Source organism: Eretmochelys imbricata, chromosome 1 (assembly GCF_965152235.1).
Source record: "Eretmochelys imbricata isolate rEreImb1 chromosome 1, rEreImb1.hap1, whole genome shotgun sequence".
NCBI classification, from domain to species: domain Eukaryota; kingdom Metazoa; phylum Chordata; order Testudines; family Cheloniidae; genus Eretmochelys; species Eretmochelys imbricata.
Window position 1 is genome coordinate 332,659,435 of NC_135572.1, and position 24,998 is coordinate 332,684,432.

The 24,998-nt window shown below is 44.7% G+C and overlaps 1 protein-coding gene across 1 annotated transcript in view; it reads right to left on the reverse strand.

The window, feature by feature from the left end:
- Window positions 1–14,265, reverse strand: part of PIK3CG (phosphatidylinositol-4,5-bisphosphate 3-kinase catalytic subunit gamma) — a 54,506-nt gene extending 40,241 nt beyond the window's left edge. The window contains exon 1 of the mRNA XM_077835464.1: window positions 14,084–14,265. The gene's annotated coding sequence lies outside the window, so the exon portion shown is untranslated. The remainder of the gene's footprint in view (window positions 1–14,083) is intronic.
- Between the last annotated feature and the right edge of the window lie 10,733 nt (window positions 14,266–24,998).

Consider the following 24,998-nt stretch of genomic DNA (forward strand, 5'->3'; position numbering starts at 1 on the left):
AGATACCACACACTACAAACTGGAGGCCAATGTTAAGTGTGTTGTCATTTGTTAATCCTGAAGTTGGACAGTGGTTCCGACCAAGACCAGCACATGCTCACTATCTTTCTGCAACAAACTCAACTGACTGGTTAGAAGCATGCAGTGGAACAGTGAAAGACTCAGCAGTTGAAAAAGTGAAGAACTCTCTCACTGCATTCAGAAAATGTGCATACATGGCTCATGAATGAACCGATGCAAATGGATATCAAGTATTAAGTCACTGCGTACATTATCTTCATGTCAGTGGTAGCCCAACAGATGAATTTCTAGATGTTCAGGTTATAGAAGACACATTGGCAACATCTCTGACAACCCATGTCTTTAGAAGAGTTAAATGCTTGTAAATTGAACCCCAAACAGATGGCTGCTTGTGCAGTTGATGGAGCTGCCAACTTCTCTGGAAGACATAGTGGAGTACAAGTTTGCTCAGAGGAAAGTGTAACTCTAAACTCTCCTATACATACTGCAGAGGCCATCTACTCCAACTAGCACTAGTTTGAGCTGCAGAATCTTCAAAAGGCATTTAAAAAGTTATACATTTAATGTCTTCATTATACTCTTTTTTCAGCAAGAGTCCAAAAAGACTGAGTGTCTTGAAAAATATAGAAGATACATGAGGACTGATGTTCAAATTGGTCCAACCTGGGAAAACCTGCTAGCTCTCTCATGAGCAATCCTTGGCTTTTGTCTTAAAATTACTGCAACCATTATTATTGGCTTTGGAAAATATCTACTGAGATGGGACGGATCTAAATAGTGAGATTGTTGGACCACTTTTGCTACTAAGTTCAAAGAAGACAACCACCATTCTCTCTTGTAAGTCTACTGTTGAAATCACTTGGGTCATTAAACAATGCCATCCAGGCACCTGCCACAATAGTAGTAGATCTTTGTCCAGCAATGGAAGCTACACTAGGATCAGAGATACACCCATTTAAAACATACTAGAAGAACCAAAGACTTCACTTCAGAAGTTGACTAATTAGGGCACTTATATAGATTATTTAAATGAAGAGGACAAGAAGTGTTTGTTAAGCCAGCTGAAAAGGTAAAGTACACAGACTTGATTCTACATCTCTACAACAACAACTTCTGGATTCTATCAACTTCTACGTAGCTTTTACAGATACAGTCTATAAAACACCAACAGTTGAGTGGAGTGAGGCAGTACCTGCAATGGGCTGCTCATGTGATCAGGACAGAATACAGAATTTGAACACAGAGTGGAATATCATATAATGAATGAATGAATGAAGATATGGCTTCAACTTCTTCTTTATCATCACTAGTGGCTTGACCCAATCTCTGTGCTATGTTTTCTGGGATGAAAGAAGTAGAAATTCATCTCTTTCTACTCCCAGTCACAATAGCTACAGCTGAGCGTTCTTTTTCCTCATTGAATAGAATTTTGTGTTTTGAAAGAAGTCGCCTCCTGCGTGATCATGAGCACATCATGAAGGACTGGAAGTACCGGACACACAAGAAGCCACCAAAAAAGAATGCACTGCATTTGAGAAGTTCATTAACAGAGTTGTGCAAAATTACACCAAGAAACCAAGAAGGATTAGATGTAGTGCTTCATAGTAGGCTTGTGTAGCCAACTTTAATTTGTGTGTGGATTTAAAAACATGAGTTAAATCTAATAAAATGGTCGTGAAACATTTTTTCAGTTTTTACTATGGTGCCATACAGCCCACCTCCACCCTGATAGTCTCACCCCTCATTGGTCCTCGCCTACCCACCCCTGTATTTTTAACACCTCCCCCTAATTTTAATTGCTGAGGAAAACACTGTTAACTACAGTTTTTGAATGTGGTCTCAGTATAGATGCCATATGGAGCTGGCTTTCTTGAAAGACTACATTGAGGTATCCATCTTATTTCCTGCTAATGTATGTGCTATAAATGATGACCAAGTGTATGGTTTTGGGATCTCAATATTTCTGAGAGATTGTTGTAAAAAGGAAGAGCATTTCAAGATTTGAGAATTTGCATAACATACATTTTTACATGACATAAATTATGAATAGTGAATGATTTCTAGATTCCCATCTTCACACATTATTCCACACTTTTCTATCCCGATGGCAACATTTTAAAAAGTTGTCTCAAGAAAATTTTGCGACACTGAAATCAGTGGGCCTAAATGCATAAGGGTTTGTAGGATAGAACTCAGGATTATAAAACAGGATGTATCCTCAGTAAGCTGTTTGTGTTGTTTGAAAATATAGTTCAGTTGAGCTTGTAGAATAAATCAACTGCTTAATTTAAAAAACCATGTTTTTCATTTTTCTATTAACTTTTTATTAATTTTAAAGTGTACATATAGAAAAAACATACATAACAAGATATACATAGGCGTCTCATAATACATGAGCGTCTCATAACGTATTTACCATTTGCTACCTAGCAGCTATATGTTTAGTTATATATAATATGTATGAATGTTTAAAATATAAATAAATTATTTGTATTACATATATTTTTTCATTTTCTGAATTTCAGTTTGAATGGTTAAAATTTGTCACAAATATAATTGGACAAGTGTTAGGGAACCTTAACTGTAGGTATTGCTACTGCTCCATTATATATATGATATGCAATGTATTTACAAACATTCCCCCACATACTGAAATCTACTGTGAATGATGGCCTGAGATTCAGGAAGAATTTGAAGGATTCACTTTTAACCCTAGTGATTTGTGCAGCCACTTACACCACAAGTTAAAGGAGCTATGAGAGATGCACATCCTTCAGGTTGGAGTTAATGGAAAATGCCATACGGGAAGGGGAATGTGGGAAAACAAAAATTAAAAATCAAAATGAAGGGACAGGGGACATTTTAATCTTTTTCCAGTATAGAACTTTATTAGTAACAGGAGAACAGCAAGTAGAACCCATTCTGGAAAAATGGTGGCTGTGAGAAGGAGAGAAAATATACAACAGACAAATATAAAGGTGTTCAAACTCCAGCAGAGAGTTTTGTACAGAGGGTATGTATACACTGAGAACATTACTGCGACACCGCTATAGTGCTTTAGTGTGGACACTACCTATGCTGACAAGAGGGGTTCTCCCACTGGCATAAGTAATCCACTTCCCCAAGAAGCAGTAGCTAGGATGACAGAAGAATTCTTCCATCACCCTAATGCTGTCTACACAGGGGTTAGGTCGGTATAGCTATGTCTCTCAGAGGAGTGGATTTTTCACACTCCTGAGCCCTGGTCTACACTATGAGTTTTGGTCGGATTTAGCAGCGTCAGATCGGTTTAGCCCTGCACCCATTCACACTACGAAGCCATTTTTTCCGACTTTAAGGGCTCTTAAAACCGGTTTCTGTACTCCTCCCCAATAAGTGGATTAGCACTGAAATCGACCTTGCTGGGACAAATTTGGGGTAGTGTGGACGCAACTCAACGGTATTGGCCTCCGGGAGCTATCCCAGAGTGCTCCATTGTGACCACTCTGGACAGCTCTCTCAACTTAGATGCACTGGCCAGGTAGACAGGAAAAGCCCCATGAACTTTTGAATTTCATTTCCTGTTTGGCCAGCGTGGTGAGCTGATCAGCAGAGGTGACCATGCAGTCCCAGAATCGCAAAAGAGCTCCAGCATGGACTAAACGGGAGGTACTGGATCTGATCGCTGTATGGGGAGATGAATCCGTGCTATCAGACCTCCGTTCAAAAAGACGAAATGCCAAAATATTTGAAAAAAATCTCTGAGGGCATGAAGGACGAAGGCTATAACAGGGACCCGCAGCAGTGCCACGTGAAACTTAAGGAGCTCAGGCAAGCCTACCAAGAACCTACCAAGTGGCCCCTCCAGGTCAGAGCCCCAGACATGTTGCTTCTAGGATGAGCTGCATGCCATTCTAGGGGGTGCCCCTACAACTATCCCAGTCCTGTGCGTGGACTCCCTCAATGGACTCTCACACAACAGAGATACGGATTTTGGGGACAAGGAAGATGAGGAGGAGGAGGTTGAAGCACAGTGAGTAAGTGGAGAAACCTTTTTCCCCCAACAGCCAAGAACTATTTCTCACCCTGGATCTAGTACCCTCCCAACCCACTGAAGGCAGGCTCCCGGACCTAGAAGGCGGAGAAGGGACCTCTGGTGAGTGTACCTTTGTAAACATAATACACGGTTTAAAAGCAAGCGTGTTCAATGATTAATTTCCCCTGAAGACTTGGGATGCATTCGTGGCCAGTACAGCTACTGGAAAAGTCTGTTAACGTGTCTGGGGATGGAGTGGAAATCCTCCAGGGAGGATCCCAAAGGTTTCTGGGGAGGGCAGCCTTATTCCGTCCTCCATGGTAGGACACTTTACCACGGCAAGCCAGCAGCACGTAGTCTGGAATCATTGCATAACAAAGCATGGCAGCGTACGGTCCCGGTGTTTGCTGGCATTCAAGCAACATCCGTTCTTTATCTTTCTGTGTTATCCTCATGAGAGTGATATCATTCATGGTCACCTGGTTGAAATAGGGGAATTTTATTCAGGGGACATTCAGAGGTGGCCGTTCCTGCTGAGCTGTTTGCCTGTGGCTGAACAGAAATCATCCCTGCTGTTAGCCACTTGGTGGGGGGAAGAGAGAAGAGATCATCCCAGAGAATTGAGTGTGTGTGTGTGGGTAGTTGGGTTTGTACTGCATGTTAACCCAAAAACGGCAGCCCCTCCTTTTAAATGGCCAACCCATTTTAAAGGGCCAACCCAACAGGTTCTTGGTATGTGAAATGAGGGCGCTGCTGTTTAAAACCATTCCCACATGTTAGGAAGGTTAAAGAAGCCAAAAGACTGTGGCCTACCATGTCAGCCTGCAAGCCGAATTCTGTTGCCCACCGGCCCTGTGTGTGTGATCTCTCACACCATACCGGCAGGCCCGCGATGTAAGAGGCAAAATGCGACCTTTTAAAGAAAGCACACGTGCTATGTAATGTTAACAGCTTGGTTCACCGTGAAAGAGTCTACCCATTGTTCTTTAAAATGTCTCTTTTTAAAGACTAAACTTCCTTTTTTCCCCTCCCGCAGCTGCAAATGTTTCATCGCTCCATGTATCATCTCCGTCCCAGAGGCTATCAAAGATTAGAAGCTGAAAAAAAATGCACTCACGATGAAATGTTCTCTGAACTCATGCAGTCCTCCCATGCTGAAAGAGCCCAGCACAATGCGTGGAGGGAGACAATGTCAGAGTCCAGGAAAGCACAAAATGAACGTGAGGACAGGAGGGATGAGCAAGAGGAGAGGTGGCATCAGTGTGATGACAGGAGGCAGGATGCAATGCTGAGGCTTCTGGAGGATCAAACTGATATGTTCTGGTGTATGGTTGAGGTGTAGGAAAGGCACAGACTGCGACTGTAGCCCCTGTGTAACCAACAGCCCTCCTCCCCAAGTTACATAGCCTCCTCACCCAGACGCCCAAAAACGCAGTGGGGGGGCCTCCAGACACCCAACCACTCCACCCCAGAGGACTGCCGAAGCAATAGAAAGCTGGCATTCAACAAGTTTTGAAGTGCAGTGTGGCCTTGTCCTTCCATCCTCCCCCACCCCGCTCGGTGCTTCCCTCATCCCTCCCGGGCTACCTTGGCAGTTATCCTCCTATTTGTGTGATGAATTAATAAAGAATGCATGAATCTGAAACAACAATGACTTTATTGCCTCTGCAAGCGGTGATCAAAGGGGGGAGGGGAGGGCGGTTGGCTTACAGGGAAGTAGAGTGAACCAAGGAGACGGGTTTTCATCAAGGAGAAACAAACAGAACTGTCACACTGTAGCCTGGCCAGTCATGAAACTGGTTTTCAAAGCCCTGTTGCCCTGTTGTGCTCTTCTAACTGCCCTGGTGTTTGGCTGCGCGTAATCAGCGGCCAGACGATTTGCCTCAACCTCCCACCCCTCCATATACATCTCCCCCTTACTCTCACAGATATTGTGGAGCACACAGCAAGCAGTAATAACAATGGGAATACTGGTTTTGCGGAGGTCTAACAGAGTCAGTAAACTGCGCCAGCGCGCTTTTAAAGATCCAAATGCACATTCTACCACCATTCTGCACTTGCTCAGCCTATAGTTGAACAGCTCCTGACAACTGTCCAGGGTGCCTGTGTCTGGCTTCATGAGCCATAGCATTAAGGGGTAGGCTGGGTCCCCAAGGATGACAATAGGCATTTCAACATTCCCAACAGTTATTTTCTGGTCTGGAAAGTAAGTCCCTTACTGCAGCCGTTCCCACAGACCTGAGCTCCTGAAGATGTGAGCATCATGTACCTTTCCCAGCCATCCCACACTGATGTTGGTGAAACGTCCCTTGTGATCCATCAGTGCTTGCAGCACCATTGAAAAGTACCCCTTGAGGTTTATGTACTGGCTGCTAAGGTGGTCCAGTCCCAAGATAGGGATATGCATTCCATCTATCACCCCACCACAGTTAGGGAACCCCATTGCAGCCAAGCCATCCAGTATGACCTGCACATCTCCCAGAGTCACTACCCTTGATAGCAGCAGGTCAGTGATTGCACTGGCTACTTGGATCACAGCAGCCCCCACAGTAGATTTGCCCACTCCAAATTGATTCCCACTGACCGGTAGCTCTCCGGCGTTGCAAGCTTCCACAGGGCTATCGCCACTCGCTTGTGAACTGTGAGGGCTGCTCTCATCTTGGTATTCTGGCACTTCAGGGCAGGGGAAAGCAAGTCACAAAGTTCTATGAAAGTGCCCTTACTCATATGAAAGTTTCGCAGCCATTGGGAATCGTCCCAGACCTGCAACACAATGCGGTCCCACCAGTCTGTGCTTGTTTCCCGGGCCCAGAATCGGCGTTCCATGGCATGAGCCTGCCCCATTGCCACGAGGATGGTCAAATTGCCAGGGCCCGTACTTTGAGAGAAGTCTGTATCCATGTCCTCATCACTCTCCTCACTGCGCTGTCATCGCCTACTCGCCTGCTCTTGCAGGTTCTGGTTCTGCATATAGTGCTGGATAATGTGTGTGGTGTTTAGAGTAGTTACAACTGCCACGGTGATTTGAGTGGGCTCCATGCTTGCCGTGGTATGGCATGAGCAGGAGAGCAGAGTGGCAGTGGAAGCGACTGGTGGATGATGATGCTGACAGCAATATGGCGCCTGCACAGAAAAAGGCTCGAAACGATTGTCAGCCATTGCTTTCATGGAGGGAGGGAGGAGCAAGGGGTAGGCTGGTAGCAGACAGTGCAGTACGACTGCTAGCCATCATCGTCTCCTGGGTGCTCGTGGTGCTGCTGGCTGGGAGAGCAGCCTGAGGCAGAATGGCCCCCTCAAGGATTGAACTCACAACCCTGGGTTTAGCAGGCTAACGTTCAAACCACTGAGCTATCCCTCTGCCAATATTCCAGGCAGGACTGAATCTCCATTAGACAAAACTTAAAGAAGAGAATGACCTGAGTCACTCCCATTTATGTCCAGGTGCCCCTGAGAGACCTGACCAAGGTTTGCCAGGAGCACCCATGTCTGCCCAGGCGCCACGACCAACCTCACCGAGGCCAGCCAAGAGCACCCAGGAGATGACGAAAACATATACCAGTCGTACTGCACTGTCTGCTGCCACAAGGCAATGAGCTGCTGCTGTGTAGCAATGCAGTCCCACATCTGCCAGCACCCAGGAGACATACGGTGAGCTGAGCGGGCTCCATGCTTGCCGTGGTGTGCCATCTGCACGGGTAACCCAGGAAAAAAGGTGCGAAACAATTGTCTGCCATTGCTTTCATGGAGAGAGGGAGGGATGGGGGGCCTGACGACATGTACCCAGAACCACCCGCAACAATGTTTTTTGCCCCATCAGGCATTGGGATCTCAACCCAGAATTCCAATGGGCGGCGGAGACTGAGGGAACTGTGGGATAGCTACCCACAGTGCAACGGTCCAGAAGTCGACGCTAGCCTTGGTACTGTGGACACACTCCACCGACTTAATGGTCTTAAGTGGGGACACACACAATCGACTGTATAAAATCGCTTTCTAAAAAATCGACTTCTATAAATTCGACCTAATTTCGTAGTATAGACATACCCTGAGAGATGTAGCTATACCGATGTAAGTTCCTAGTGTAGACCAGCCCTTAGACATCCACGCCTATACTATGTCTGTAATATGGGAAGGGGGACCATAGCAGCATAGCCATGGTGCTATAGCTATGCTGGCATAACCTGTAGTGGTGACGCAGTTTACCGTGATGAAAGGGGTTTTTCTGTTGCTATAGGCACACCACCTCCCCGATCGACGGTAGCTACGTCAACAAAAGCATTCCTCCATTGATCTAGTTGTGTCTACACCAGGAGTTAGTTCAGCATAACTACAGCATTCAGGGATGTGGATTTTTTACACCCTTGAGGGCTGTAGCTATGTCAGTCTGGGGCTTATCTACCCTTAAATTGCTACAGCAGCACAGCTGCACTGCTGTCATGCTTCAGTGTGGACACTACCTACGCAATGGTGGGCAACCTGCGGCCTCCAGGGATGTGCAGGCCGCTGCTTCCTGCAGCTCCCACTGGCCAGGAACAGCGAACCGCAGCCACTGGGAGCTGTGGGCGGCTGTGGCTGTGGACGGTCAATGTAAACAAACTGTCTCGTGGCCCGCCAACGGATTACTGATGGGCAACCTGTAGGCTGCACGTGGCCTACCACTGACCTACGCCAATGGGAGGAATTCTCACATCGGTGTAGGTCAGGAGTGGGCAAACTATGGCCCGCAGGCCACATCTGGCCTGCTAGTTGATTTAATCCGGCCCTTGAGCTTCCGCTGGGGAGCGGGGTCTGGGGCTTACCCCACGCCCATGCCCTAGCTGGGGAGCGGGGTTGGCAGCCGCTCCATGCAGCTACCAAAAGCAGCAGCATGGCCCTCCTCTGGCTCCTACGTTTAGGGGCAGCCAGAGGGCTCCGCGTGCCGTCCCCACAGCTCCCATTGGCCACAGTCCTCAGCCAATGGGAGCTGCAGGGTCGGGGCCTGCGGACAGGGCAGCGTGTAGAGCCATCTGGCTGTGCCTCCGCGTAGGACCCAGCAGGGGGACATGCCGCTACTTCCGGGAGGTAAGCACCGCTGAAAGCCTGCACCCCTGAGCCCCTCCCACACCCTGCGGAGCTGGGGTTATAGAAAACAAATCTGTCTCTACATATCATAGGGCTTGTCTCCACTTACTGGAAGTAAGACCTGATAAATCAACTGCCGATCACTCTCACATCAATTACGATGCTCCACCAGAACGAGAAGCATAAGGTAAGTCGACAGGAGAGTTTCTCCCGTTGACCCAGCTGGAGTTGCATAACTTAGGTCAACTGAGCCCTATAGTGTAGATCTGCCCATAGATGAAAATTCATAAAATGAAAGAATGTGTCCTAACCACAAGCTACTAGCTGTAAGTTTTTACGTCAATGGACCCATATATGTTTTACCTAAACATTTTGGATCTAATGGAATCCCATTGACCTGACATCATTAAATATACTTGGATTCATTAGGATCTTAATGGCTGTGCCTCCTTAGATCTGGCAGAAGCTAGCAAGAACCAGTCCTAACATTCTTATGGTTGGTTGGCATATGTTTAAAGATCAGTTCCACCAAAACAAACACACTTCATTTCCTGGTCAACTATTCTGATAAACATCAACCAGCTGATCAGACTGGTTGTCATCTTACATAATAGACAGTAAACCTATACACTGCCCAGCCATTAAAAAAATGTTTTGGACTCATCCATTTGCAAAGGACAGTGGTGGCGGTATTGTGTGATAATCTAATGGTCCCGCCATCCATTGCTTCAGATATAGTACATGGTATTAGGACATCAATGCCAACTGTCTGGGCCTTAGAGTTCCTCTTTCCCAGCTCTATTTGGGCCTCGACCCCCACCTTCTGGTCCACTCCAGTTCAGATGCCGTACTATATCTTTAGACTGTGAGCCCTTTGGATGGGGATTGTCTCTTTTCTATGTGCAGTGAAGAGCTCAATGGAGTCCAAGTCATGAGTGATACCACAGTATAATATTTAATAGTAATCCAGTTTGGATGTTTGGCATGTGTATTGATACCATGTAGATAAGAATAACCATACTGGGTCACACCAAAGGTACATCTAGCCTAGTGCTTCAGAGGGAATGAACAGAACAGGTAATCATCAAGTGAGCCATCCCCTGTCGCCCATCCCCAGTATCTGACAAAAATCGCAGAACCTCTGTTAGTGGCATCTAATACCACTAAAGAAGTTTCCTGCAAATCGAGTCACTCGGGAAGTCTATTTTTCCCCCTCTTTCTCCCCTTTTTTTCTAAAAAATATACATTTTCATATCTACATTTTAATGACAAAGTTACAGAAAGCCAAAAATACAAACACACAGTTCTTTTAAGATCACATTGTCTGTTACTAGGGATTAACAGCCAGGTAAGGTAAAATAAGAACGAAGCCAAACCCTTTTTGGCATTTCAAAAAGAGTGGGTGAATTCTTGTTCTGTGTTAGATTTAATTTCCACAAATCTCTGTACTTCCTGGTTTTCTTTGGCACTGGAAATACCCAAACACTAAGAAAATGATGTTTCTTTTGATATTTTTGACCCTACTATGAAGTATTGAAAATATGATGAGAGGGTCAGTTTTCAAAAGATTTCCAGTACAATTTTACAGTTGAGCCATTCAAACTTTTGAGTTCTTACCCAAAGTGAAACTTCTGAAGTTGGACCATTTTAAAATTTTATTTATAAGCTTTGATTAAACAAATAGGGATTCTTGCAGAAGAAAAAAGATAAACAGTCCAATATTTGGGCATCAACCATAGCTTGCAACTATTTATAATTTTAATGGCAGGGACTGGAAACATGGACTCCTCAGGCCAAACTATTTATACTGGGGATAAATCTAGTTCTAGTCACTAGAAATATAGATATGCCTTGGGCAAGTTACTTAATCTTTTAGTGCTGCAGTTTACCCAATACAGGAATACTACTAATCTAGTTTGTAATGATGTTGTGAGATTTAATTCATAATAAGCATTTATAAAGTGTTTTGAGAAGATCTGATGAAAGATTATATAGGAGGACAATGTGGTATTATCATTATGGCTTTAATTTTATATTTTGTACTATGAAATAGTCACAATATCTATTGAACTTAGCTTTTTAAATAAGATCAAGTGCAACTATTAGAGCTTGTCCAGGTGGGAATGTTTTACCAGTAATACTGATATAGTCATACTGGCAGAACCCACCATATGAAAAACTTTTATTTTGGTATAGGAGTGGCTTTTTCAGTTTACTTTCCCAAACAACAAACTAAACTAAACTAAACTTAAAAAAAAAAAAAGGCACTCTGAAGCAGAATAAGGATGTCTACATGGAGGGTTATACTGGTGTAACAATATTGGTTTAAATAGACATCTTAGGTTGTTTTCAGTATAACCTTTCCCATGTAGACACGGAAATTTAATATCCAATACATTCTGTATCGGGGATTGTATCCTTTCCTTGCAGGGGTATTGACTTTTCTACATCGGTTATAATCCAGTGCTGAACTATGCAAACAAGATATTGTAAAAAACAAAACTGTATGTACCCATACCCAGTACGTCAAACCCATTAGAAGATTAATAACTCTCAGATGAGCCAGGTGAACGCTGGTAAAATCCTGTTGATAGGAAGCATGAATGTGCACATGCCAGTTGTCTAGCATACTTTCTAGTGGAGAGTGATTAGGTAAGGTAAACTATTGCCAGCAGGAGAGCGGGGGGGGGGGGGGAAGGGGAGGGACCTTTTGTAGTAATAATCAAGGTGGGCCATTTCCAGCAATTGACAAGAACATCTGAGGGGGGAGGGGGGAATAAACATGGGGAAATAGAAAAGGAGGACTTGTGGCACCTTAGAGACTAACACATTTATTTGAGCATAAGCTTTTGTGAGCTACAGCTCACTTCATTGGATGCATCGGAAATAGTTTTACTTTGTGTAATGACCCATCCACTCCCAGTCTTTATTCAAACCTAAGTTAATTGTATCCAGTCTTGTCAACTGCTGGAAATGGCCCACCTTGATTATCACTACAAAAGGTTCCCCGCCCCCCTCCTGCTGGTAATAGCTCACCTTACCTGATCACTCCATTACAGCGTGTATGGTAACACCCATTGTTTCATGTTCTCTGTGTATATAAATCTCCCCACTGTATTTTCTACTGAATGCATCCAATGAAGTGAGCTGTAGCTCACGAAAGCTTATGCTCAAATAAATTTGTTAGTCTCTAAGGTGCCACAAGTACTCCTTTTCTTTTAACAATACAGTAATATTTCACAAAAGCAAACAAAAGTTTGAAAGTAAGGAAATTAACAATGAAGGTCCCTGCAGCATTCTGCTTACTGCCTACTTTTTCCTATTGTGCATTTTATTTACAACACTCTGGTCTTTAGTCGCATGGTGATTTCGTCTCCACCAATACTCTTCTCTTATGCCAGGTACAGGGTGTATACAATAATTGGAAGATTTATGGCCTGTATGTATAGGAAGGACACAACAGACATTATCTGTTAGATGAGAAAATCCATTTATTAGTGTTTAATATTTATACTGCAATAGATTAGGTTAACAGATTTTAAGGTGTGAAGGGACCATTATGATCAGCCAGTCTGACCTCCTGCATAACATAGGCCAAAGAACTTTACTCAATAGTTTCTGCATCAAGCCCATACCTTCTGTTTGAGCTATAGGATATCAGGATTAGGGCACCATGCTATTTGGCACCATATGACTTCAAATAGTCCCTGATTTGAAGAATTTAATCTACACTCCCAGTTATGCAAATGAATAGTCCCTTTGGGTGAAATTACTTGTATGTGTAAACATTTTCAGGATTAGGGTTTAAATAAATTGAGAGTAATAAAACAGAATTTAAATTGTTACAGTGAAAAAAAACTGCAAGAAAAAAATTGAAAATAAATTTAAACTTAAAACACTGATGACACATTAAATTAATAGTTAACCTTAACTCTATTGTAATTAACATATTAGTCAAAGAATTTTCCTAGGTTTTAAACAGTCTAACCTATTTTATTACTTATATTAAGAAATATTTACATATGCTTCCATAATAATTCTTCTAAAGCTTAGAAGGTCTGTATTTATTGCTACAGAACTTAGAACACCACAGCAGTCAAATCACAACTCAAATTCTACAACGGTCACTATGCAGATTTAGCAGAAATTCCTCAGATTCTAAAATCTACAGCAGTCATTCCGGAGTTTAAAAGCACATACACCTGCCAACTGTAAGAATGGCCAACCTGTGTGCAGGATACACTTCCAGGTTTTGTGAACTAACAATAAATCAATCTCATAGGATTGAACTACACTGGCATTAGAAAATTAGGGGCCAAAAATCCCTGACCCCACCCAGTCTTTATATACACAATACATTGGTGTTACAACTGTTAGAGCTGTACCCACTGGTTAGTGTGTTTCTGTTGGCTTTGTCTACATTAATTTTTTTTTTCAGGGTTGCTTATGTCAGTGGTAAAGTAAGGAAGGCTTCTGCACTGTGATCTGACCCGTCTCTTAACTTTCGGGGGGGCTCTGCACGGGCAAGTGGTCCACCTGCACAGAGCTCATTGCAAGATCAGGGCCTGAGAATTGAGAACTCCCAGAAGGTAAAAGTAGCAGGCCTATACCATAGCTTTCGCTGAGGAAAAGTGAGTCAAACAAGCCTTGAAGCCCGTAAGCCAAGTTGTGTTGGAAGCGTGTGTTGGAGCTACACAACAGCTGCAAACCCCATTTTCTCTAAGGCCCACACCTGCCCCCCCCCCCCGAGGTATCATTGGCACCCAAGGCCGCCCCCCTGCTCCAGAGCTGCTGCACTCCAAGTCCTGCTGTTACAACACGCCTCCTACTCCCCCGCACCCGCAGCCTCGCCTCGGCACCCAGTGCCCCCGGAGCGCAGGGGGAGGTGCGTGTCCCAGCAGCTGCCTGTAGCCCGGAGAGACAGGGAGGAAACAAACGAGCCTGTTCTGCTGGAGCCAGGGGCGAGCCCGGCTTCTCGCTACTCACCGGCTCCGCGCAGGTGTTTTCCCCAGCCGAGAGGCGGGCAGGACCCGCGGGCGGAGGGGAGCCCGGCGCCGGCAGTCCCGGAGCTTCGGCCGCCTCCTGTCCGGCTCCCGGCGCGCTGGGCAGCCGGCTGCGGAACCTCCCCCTGGGGCCGCGGCGGGCAGCTGCCGCCGCTCGGTCCAGCTCGGCGCCGAGCCTGTGGGCGGGAGCGGCCCTGTGGTGCCCGGCCCGGCACCTGGCAGCTACTGCGAGTGCCGCGCACGGGCCTGAGCCGGGGCAGGGCGCTGGCAGCTCTGCGGGGCAGCCGCGACCACGCCCGGCGGAAGGACAGCACGGGGGGAAGCCCAGGGCGTCCCCCGTGAGCCGCGCAGGGGGCGGGGAGGGCACCCGGGGGCTGCTCTGTGAGTGGGGCAGCGCAGGGGGGAGTGCAGAGCACAGGACAGCCTCTGAGGAACGGGGGGAGGGCGCGCTGGAGTTTTAAATCCCCCTTTCTCCAGGGTCGTGGCAGCGGTAGGTTTGGTATGGCCCGGTCTGCTATGTTCCTACTTGCTGAAACAAAGCCTGTGTGTGACCTCGGAGTGAGGCGCAGTCTGTACTGCAGGTTTTGTAAGGGTGCCCCTACACCAATGCAATTTCCCCCACCCCCATGGAGGTGCTGCCTGCACCCCTGTGAGACGGGGCTTGCACCAGTGCTAGTTCACCTGCTGCGGTAAGTCACGCTGGTGCAAGCCACGGGTTTATTTTATTTATCTTTTGCTATTGCGCATTAGGGATTGGGACTGTTGTAAATAGTGGGACTGGTGCAAATCTCCCGAGACTACGCAAGACCTCAGTGAAGAAATAGTTACTCCGTTCTAGAACTAGCTGTTGCAAGATGTAACTGTTTGAGGTGTTGAGAAATTGCTTCCCTACACCCACTGTGATATTTGACCAGATTATATATGGGTAGTGACTATTTTATTAGATTTAGATGCCTCTTTGATTTCTCTCAGTATTATGCACTCAATAGCCTGCTTGTGATCTGAAGGCTACCAATATAGTCCTACTGGTATATTTGTATTTGTATTATGATTTGGTATTTAGATACTTGTAGTGATTATTTTTGGTCATGTGCCTATTTTTAATTCTAGTTTGTCTGATACCTCAGTTCCACTAGTTTGTCTGACACCTTAGTAAGTTTATCAACATTAATCTTTATGGCCTGAACCTGTCCCTCCTCCAGTACAGCTGTGACTTCTGTCCTACTTTTTAAGGGATACAAATACTTTTGTAACCCTAGCAAATGTTTCTGTTTGACTCATGCCTGACTTAAGACTTTTTTCCAGTAACTTAAATTTAGCTCCCAGGTCATTACTCCTGCACCTCTGTATTTCATAGCTATCAGTACATAGTACAAACATTGCGGGCTTGTCTACACACAAAAGTCGTATAGCTTTCATAGAATCATAGAATATCAGGGTTGGAAGGGACCTCAGGATGTCATCTAGTCCAACCCCCTGCTCAAAGCAGGACCAATCCCCAACTAAATCATCCCAGCCAGGGCTTTGTCAAGCCTGAACTTAAAAACCTCACAGGAAGGAGATTCTACCACCTCCCGAGGTAACACATTCCAGTGCTTCACCACCCTCCTAGTGAAAAAGTTTTTCCTAATATCCAACCTAAACCTCCCCCACTGCAACTTGAGACCATTACTCCTTGTTCTGTCATCTGCTACCACTGAGAACAGTCTAGATCTATCCTCTTTGGAACCCCCTTTCAGGTAGTTGAAAGCAGCTATCAAATCCCCCCTCATTCTTCTCTTCCGCAGCAGCTGCCTGTAGCCCGGAGAGGCAGGGAGGAAACAAACGAGCCTGTTCTGCTGGAGCCAGGGGCGAGCCCGGCTTCTCACTGCTCACGGCTCCGCGCAGGTGTTTTCCCCAGCCAAGAGGCGGGCCCAGTTCCCTCAACCTCTCCTCATGAGTCATATGTTCCGGTAGTCCCCTAATCATTTTTGTTGCCCTCTGCTGGACACTTTCCAATTTTTGCACACCCTTCTTATAATGAGGGGCCCAAAACTGGACACAGTACTCCAGATGAGGCCTCACCAATGTCGAATAGGGGGAACGATCACATCCTTCGATCTGCTGGCAATGCCCCTACTTATACAGCCCACAATGCCATTGGCCTTCTTGGCAACAAGAGCACACTGTTAACGCATATCCAGCTTCTCGTCCACTGTAACCCCTAGGTCCTTTTCTGCAGAACTGCTGCCGAGCCATTCAGTCCCTAGTCTGTAGTGGTGCATGGGAGTCTTCCATCCTAAATGCAGGACTCTGCACTTGTCCTTGTTGAACCTCATCAGATTTCTATTATTATTGTTAATAATAGCAGTATAGTTAAAGCAATGTAACCTTCCTTGTGCAGGTGAAGCACTATAGATGTACATGTACCAGTATAACTTATTCCCCTTCCCTTATGGGAATAAGGTATCCAGATATAATGCACCTTTGAACCAGTGTAACTGCATCTATATTGAGGATTGTACTGGCCTAATTATTATGTAAAACTCATAGCCCTAATTGAAATAGTTTCTGTACTAATTACTAATATAACTTTGTGCAGACCAGGCCTGAGTCCTCCATAGCAGTCACCAGAAGTTTTTCTAGATGTCTTCTGAGATCCAATTACCTTTGCACTCAATAGCTAAGTCACTGAACAGTTCTCATGATTACCACATACTCAGACTATCGATATTTTTAATGATCAAATCCGATATCACCACAGCCTGTCTGCATCTTCCTGCAACACCACTCCAGGAGTGACACCTTCAGTGCATGAGAAATTATAGGCTTCCTCTACTTGCATTGGAGGGCAAGTCCTACATAAGGGAGTTTGTCTGTCCATTCCAGCTTGGTTCCCTCCCATCATGAGACTGGTTTCTTCAACAGGAAGAATGAACAGCCAATGCAGACTCTACAATATTCTGTCTGTATATATAATTTAACTCCCCTCTGCTCCTATAGTTCAATAGCTGTGGCTGCAAGGTGCTGTAGATCACAAACTGCAGGCAATGGTTATGAAATTCACTCCTCTGTAGTGGACCGGCACAAGACCTGTACACCACTTTACCCCTCAAAGTAGGGCTTACGTTGAACATGAGTGTATATAGGCCTTGTGCTGGTCCTCTACAGAGGGATAAATTTCACCCCAGGTGCATATTATGGCACATAGAGACAAGGCAAGTAGTTGTACATTCTGCACTCTACTGCAGTAAACTGAGTAACTCCCACTCTCATTAGAGAACTCTAAGGGCTGGTCTACACTACCGCAGTAAATCGATCTAACTTACGCAACTTCAGTTACACGAATAACATAACTGAAGTTGACCTCATTAGATCCACTTACTGCGGTGGCTACACTGTGCTGTGTCGACGGGGGAGCGTCTCCCGTCGACTTCCCTTACTCTTCTCGGGGAGGTGGAGTACATAAATCGATGGGAGAGTGCTCTTCACCATCTTCACCAGGCCCACTAAATCGACACTTGCTGCATCGATTGCAGCAGTGCTGATCTACTGGCAAGTATAGATGTACCCCTAGACTTTAAGGCCAGAAGGGACCATCATGATCATCTAGTCTGACCTCCTGCACATTGCAAGCCAAAGAACCTCGCCTACCCACTCCTGTAATAATCCCATAATCTTTGGCTGAGCTAATGAAGTCCTCAAAGCTTGATTTAAAGACTTCAAGTTACAGAGAACCCACCATTTCTCTAGTTCAGCAGTTCTCAAACTTCACTGCACTGTGACCCCCTTCTGACTGGGGATGTAAAAGGTTAACCGGTAAGCATTAGGCTTACCGGTAAACCGACCTTAACCATTAACCCCCTGTCTGCCAGCCGGTGCAGACCTGGCCATGCTGGCCCAGCCGGCTGGAGGGACCGCAGCCATGCCAGGCCGGCCAGCCAGAGAAGTCCAGCTCCAAGTGGGCCGTATCGGCTCCAGCTGCGCCTGCTGGCCAGCTGAAAGGACCCCAGCCGTGGCTGCAACTACCAGCCAACCAGAGGGTTTCTAGCCCTGGCTGCACCAGGCCAGTCGGAGCAACCTCAGTTAACCAGTTAAACGATATAATCTTAATAATTTAACCGTTAACTTTTTAAATGATATTTACATCCGTACTTCTGACAACAAAAATTACCTCATGACCCTGGGCAAGTGGGGGTGGAAGCTGATGCCTGAGCTCCGTTGCCCCGAGCTGAAGCCCTTGGGCTTTAACTTAAGCCCAAGACCACAATGAGTCTAATGTCAGTCCTGTGACCATATTAAAATGGGGTCACAACCCACTTTGGGGTTGTGACCCACAGTTTGAGAACCACTACTCTAGTTCAAACCAGCAAATGAACTGTGCCCCACACTGCAGAGGAAGGCAAAAAAAACCCCAAGGTCTCTGCCAATCTGACCTAGGGGAAAATTCCTTCCCAACTACAAATCTGTCCATCAGACCCTGAGCATGTGGAAAAGACACTTGGGAAAGAATTCTCTGTAGTAATTAACAGCCCTCCTCATCTAGCGTTCCATCTCCAACTGTTGGACATATTTACTAAAAGCAAATGGGCCATGTGCCATTGTAGGCAGTCTCATCATACGATCCCCTCCATAAATATATCAAGCTCAGTCTCGGAACAAGTTACATTTTCTTGCCCCTATTATTCCCCTTGGACAGCTGTTCCAGAACCTCACCCCTCTGCTGATTAGAAACCTTCTAATTTCTAACCTAACTTGTTGATGACCAATTTATATTAATTTGTTCTTGTGTCAGCATTGGTGCTGGGTCCTCTATTTCCATAGTTTAACTAGGATTTTTGTTCTGTGACTAGGTTATTTAACAGCATCTCTCTATGTTAGTGCACTAACAACTAATTAAGATGCCTACTCCTGTGCCATGTTACCAGTGGTCACTTTCTCTAGGATCTCTCACTAGCTAGCTTTGTATTTCTAGCCAATATTTGTATATCTAGCCACTACAAATCACAAGATCTTTGCCCCTCCCACTTGCTCAGCTACTGTCTGTCAGTGGGCCTTACTTGGGCTCATTCACTTCAACTTCAAAGAGATTAGTTCAAAACTTTTATTGCTGTCAAAGAGACTAGACCACTCTTACAGCACTAACAATTAGTTAATACCTTTTCAAATGTCTATTTTTAAAATGATGGTTTAGACTGATCCTTAAATTAGGCTTAGAATGAAAATAAAATACACATTAAAAGAAAATATTTACATAAATTAAGATAACTAAGTCCCTGATCCTACCATAAGCTCAACACAAGTGGGCTTCTTGGCCCATGTGGAGCTCACACCAGAATGGACACAAAACTACATTAAGAACATAAGCCATTTATCACAGGGTGGTTGTCTCCTTGTGGGGCCTGAGCCCACCTGACAAGACCTATTCACCTCTCCAGGTGGGTAATTAGGTCATGTGATTAACTCAGGCAAGGTCTGGGGGGAGATCAAGGAGGAAAGGCGAGACCCCTGGGGGAGAGCACTCAAATGGGAGCTGGTAACTCTCTAGTTAGGAGGGATGGGATTAGCAGGCAGGACAAGGCTGGGAAGCTGTAGCTGGACTGAAAAAGCAGTTCCAGGTGAGTGCTGCAGGGAGTGAGACTGGCTCCCATAGGGAGTAAAGGAACAGAACCCAGCTCCATGGAGGAAGTCAGGGGACTCTGTGATGGATCTTATGGTACCCAGCATTGTGAGTAAACTTGTTACTCCTGCCTCCAGTGTGAGGGAGTCTTGTTTGAGGTAGTTGAGTGTTAGCTCCCTCACACCACCAACCTTTCAGCTAGTGACGTAGTCTCCTCCCGGCTATACCAGCCCTGTCTTTCTTTTGCAAGTTAACAAGAGGTGCAACCCAGTCCCCAAGTCCCCTTGAAGCTTTCCCCTATGATATCCAGCCCTTCATGCTAGCTACTCATGGAAATCCCAGATTGTCTGCTCCCAAAGGAGCAATGTACTGCTTCTGTATAACACACAGAGTTTATAATGAAGCAAAGTTTATTTAAGAAAGAATAGAGATTCCACTGGAAATGAGAGAGTGATGGAAACAAATGATTATACACAAAACAACATCATAAAATGCGAACTAGGACCTACATTTATTAACGGTTACCATACTTTTCTTAGATAACAAAGTAGGTCCTCTCTTCCCCCCAAAGTTCAATTTGTTGCAGAGCTGGCTGGCTTCCCAGGAACCACAATCATAGGCATTGACTTCCCCTCTACCTGGGGAGTGCTAGACCCCCCCACTCCACCAAAGCCCCTACTCCCACCCCGCCTCTTCCTGCCTTGCCCAGTGGGGCTGCCGACGGGGGAGCTCCCGCACTGGAGCACCCACGGACTCAATGCCTACGACCACAATCCAATCTTTCATGAAAAAGCCTCCTGCTCAACAACATGTCTCCTCAGCGAATGAATCAAGAGTGCCCCTCCCCACTCCATGTTATACTGAAACAGTCTAACAATCCCATCTCTTATTCTGGTCCTTTTTTACCTCCAAGTGGTTTTGATTGTTTGCAGTTGTCTTTGATGGTTTTCCATTGACTGCTCTGTGATGAGGCAAGAATAAATAAGAGAACCTTGCATTACATCAGTGGCTAAGCAAGGAAGGGTGGCAATTCCCACCTGCATGAATAGGCCGTCAACATGTAGTAGGTAGTCACCGACGAGGCCCAGAAAAAGACCATCCTCGTCGACATCACGGTCTCCTTTGAGAACAGGACCCCGGCCTTCCGCGAAGACCGAGCTCGTAAGATGGAAAAATACGCCCCCCTGGCCGACACCCTGAGAGCGAAGGGCTATGAGGTGCAGATGGATGCCCTGATCATCGGAGCCCTGGGCACTTGGGACCCCTGCAACGAGCGTGTGCTGCGGACCTGTGGGATTGGTCGACGCTACACACGGCTCATGCAGCGCCTCATGGTCTCGGACACCATCCAGTGGTCCAGGGACATCTACATCGAACACATCACCGGCCACCGACAGTATCAGGAGATGTGAGCCGGTACGACATCATGCATCCACTATGGGAAAGGGACTGAGAGGCTTTTTCCATTGGACCATATGAACTGGAACCATAAACTCACTGAACGTTAAATCCCATCAAATGAGGGTAGATCCATCCCCATCATCTTATCCGCTCATTATACTCCACACCTGAACATAGCCATTATATGGACAACATACCCCCATATCTCAATGCCTGTACTTTGACCGGTTAAACTTTTACCCCCAATCAGGGAGACTGCAGATTATGTATTCCTTACGCCACCAGCTCCTAAACCGAATTTCGCACCCCTTGATAATCTGTACCTTATTCCCTGATAACCAGAAACTTCTATGCTTGAACTCTGTACCGTTTTCTTTTTATTTCAACATTATCTTAATAAAATTATTAAATCTTACTCCCTGGTAACTCCTTTTAACCTTAAGACCACAAGTGCGTAAACTTCCATATAGTTACATTATTTCTTAATTATTACCTGTACATGCATTGTACCATGCTTATTAACGTTGATAAGTTGCAACCTTTCATTAGAGCCCTTACATGTTACCTTTTATGGATAAATACACTGTAAGCAGTGCATTTAATGTACTGAGTTTGTCAGCTCTGAGCAGGGCCAATCAGAGGAGGGGCCAGAAGGGTCATTTGGCCTGGGCCTCAAGCTTAAAGGGGGCCTCAAAATTTAGACTCTTGTAAATTTTTTGGCATTTGATAAGTTTTGCAACTTGTTTTTATGCACATTCTTATCGGACCAAAATGTGACACACTCTCAGTTTAGAGCTGCAAATTTAAGCAAATAAGAGATGTGATTTGGTAAGACATAATTTTTTTGTTAACTGATATGGATTTTGTCACGTTAAAAATGTTCATAAATATTAATAAAAATATATCAAGTTCTGATGGCACAAGATTAGACCGTGATTAATGTGTCCTCTCAGATCAGCTGATTATATAAACAAACCACTACTAGTGGCTGGTGCTGGATCAAGTGCGTGTTGAAAGGTACAGAACTGTTACATTTTAGTGTCTTTATATTTTTACATCTAAGACACTAAAAACAGCTGAGGGATTTTTGAAAGACAAAAATCCCTAAAAAAAGACAATGAGGAATTATTTATATGTGAGAATTCCTCATTATTATCTTCATATGGTAACTAAAAGAGGTGACTGGTTGGTTGGTTGAGCCCTAGCTTGGTAGCTTGGCCATCATCATAGACTTTCGTAGTCTATAGGCTCAGCCTCAAGGTGAAAATTTGTGAGGACAATCTTGTACATTGAGTTTCGTGAGGACACACATTTGAAATTTTTGGACATTATCCCTCTATCTGTATCCATGTCTGTGTTTACTGTATATATGTCATCCCTTTGTCTTCAGCTCAGCCTGTTATATTATACCTTGCGTGCTTGATTAATTGATAAGGATAATAACCTGTCTGTTTCATTTTGTGTTCTTAATTAGTATTCCTTCGTTTTGAAATCTTTTCAGCATTTGTGTACATGTTTACAGTAGAAGATTTCAAGTGTAAATAAGCTACTTATTTACAACAAAATATTTCAAGTGTGGATAGGCTACTTATTTACAGCAGAACATTTCAGATATGGTTGGCTACATATTGGGTATTTTTGTCAGTTTGCCTGCATCAGTGGCTTAGGGTGACCACAACTTCAACATTTTGAAGCAGGTAAAGAACTATCACCATTCAGCTATGGGACAAGAGTGTTTGAATGGGCTCACCATGCTTAATATCAACTGTGACAGTGCATGAAAGCTAGATTTTCCCCCAGTAATTAGTGCATTTGCACTGAAAAAGGCTAGAAAAGCATTTGTTAAATAAAAAAATATTCAAATTATGTCTCACTTTTTTTTGTTGCCTTATTTTGTTTTCATGTGTCGTCATTTTTTATTTTTATTATGGCTAGGCCTCAAAAGCTGGAAGTGGCCCGAGCATCTCTGGACCTCTGAGAGGGCCTGGTTCCGAGATGAGCTGTTTGCAAAGAAAAGGAGACCCTTTGCCAAGAGTGTTTTGTGTCAGACTCCTATCTCAGTGGGAGAGAGGCACTGAACTTGGTTTGGGGCCTGGGAGGCCAGACTCCTGATTAAAGGAGAGAGATGCTGATCTGAATTCCAAGGTTCTTATCCTTGGAGTTTGACCAGCCCAGCTGTTTGATGTCTCTGAATGGTTAATCACTTTCTGGTGGTGAGGAACAGGGCTGAGCTGAGTCACGAAGGGAGAGCTAGTATAAAAAGTCACCTTCAAGGCAAACTCAAGGGTCACAAACAGAGGCAACTAACAGGAGAGTTTCAGAGGGAGTTTGGAGAGTGAGTATGAGAAGCTTCCCTTCCAGGTTCAGCATTATGTGTGATAACAAGATGGCTAGTGATGGAACAATGATGGTGGGACCTACAATGTATGTGCCATGTTATCTCTCCTGCCTGAAGACAGAAATGATGAAGGGCAAGTGGGTTACTCTGCTGGAGGAGAAGATTCTTCAAGTTGATATGCTACTGAGAATCAGAAACAGTGGGGAGTTCCTAGACAGCCAGGTTTGGGACACACCAGAACCCCAGGTTCAAGGAAGAATGGAGCTGGCCACCATTCAATCGGAAAAAGAGGAAGTCAGAGAGGAGGCCTGGCAGTCCGTAACTAGCAGAGGCAAGAGGTCATAGTATCATATTACTCTTTCTGAGTCACTGATAACATAGAAGAAAATCATCTTGAATGCTTATGGATCAGTGTCCTAACAGATAAAGCACAAGATGGGGTATTAGTTGGGGTCTGCTACAGCCCACTGAATCACACTAGGGACCAGGATCACACTAGCTTCTTACCCACTTATCTATAATGTGTAGGAGTCATGGGGGACTTCAATTTGAATTTCTAAATGTTATAGATGACAATTTTCTAACTCAAAGACTGTTGCAGCCAACATTGGGGAATGCTTATTAGACTTTGTCTTAACAGTTAAAGAGGAATTGATCACAGAACTAAAATTAATGGTGGTAGTTTAGGTACAAGTGATCATGACTTGACCACATTTATAAGGTGAAGCTTAATAAAGTCTAGACCAGTCATATATATACTTGGTGCTTTAATAGGGTCAGTTTCACAAAGGTGAAAACTGTTACGAGCCAGATTAGCTGGGAGGAAGAATTTAGTCAGAAAAACGTGTATGATAACTGAAACTCATTTAAGAATACCTTACTAAATGCCCCAAAAGCCACATTTGAGGAAGAAGGCTGTACTGGTCAAAAAGACCAACTGGTTTAGAGGAGAAGTGAAGCCAGCTATAATATTATATAAAAACAAAGGGGAAATTGATAGTAATGAATATAAATCAGAAGCTAGGAATTGTAGAAAATTGATAAGGGAAGCCTGGGACACAAGGAAAAAATCTATGGGCAGCAGAGTAAAGGACAATAAGAAGGAATCTTTTGAATATATAGGAACAAAAAGAATCCTGACAATGGTATCAGTCCATTACTAGACTGAAATGATAGGATTATCAGCAATAATGCAGAAAAGGCAGAAGTGTTCAATAAATATTTCTTTCTGCGTTTAGGGAAAATATAGATGATATAGTCCATCGTATGGTGATAAAACTCTTTCCATTTCACTAGTATCTCTGGAGCATGTTATACAGGAGCTACTGAAGTCAGATTTTTAAAATCAGCAGATTTCTTGGCTTACAGAGTTTTAAAAGAGCTGCCTGAGGAGCTTGCTTGACCATTAATGTTGACATTCAAAAAGCCTTGAAACATTAGCGAAGTTCCAAAAGAAAGCTAATGTGCCAATTTTTTTAAAAGGTAAACAGAATGACCATGGTAATTATAGGCCTATCAGCCTGATATCAATCCTGGGCAAGATAATGGAGCAACTGATAT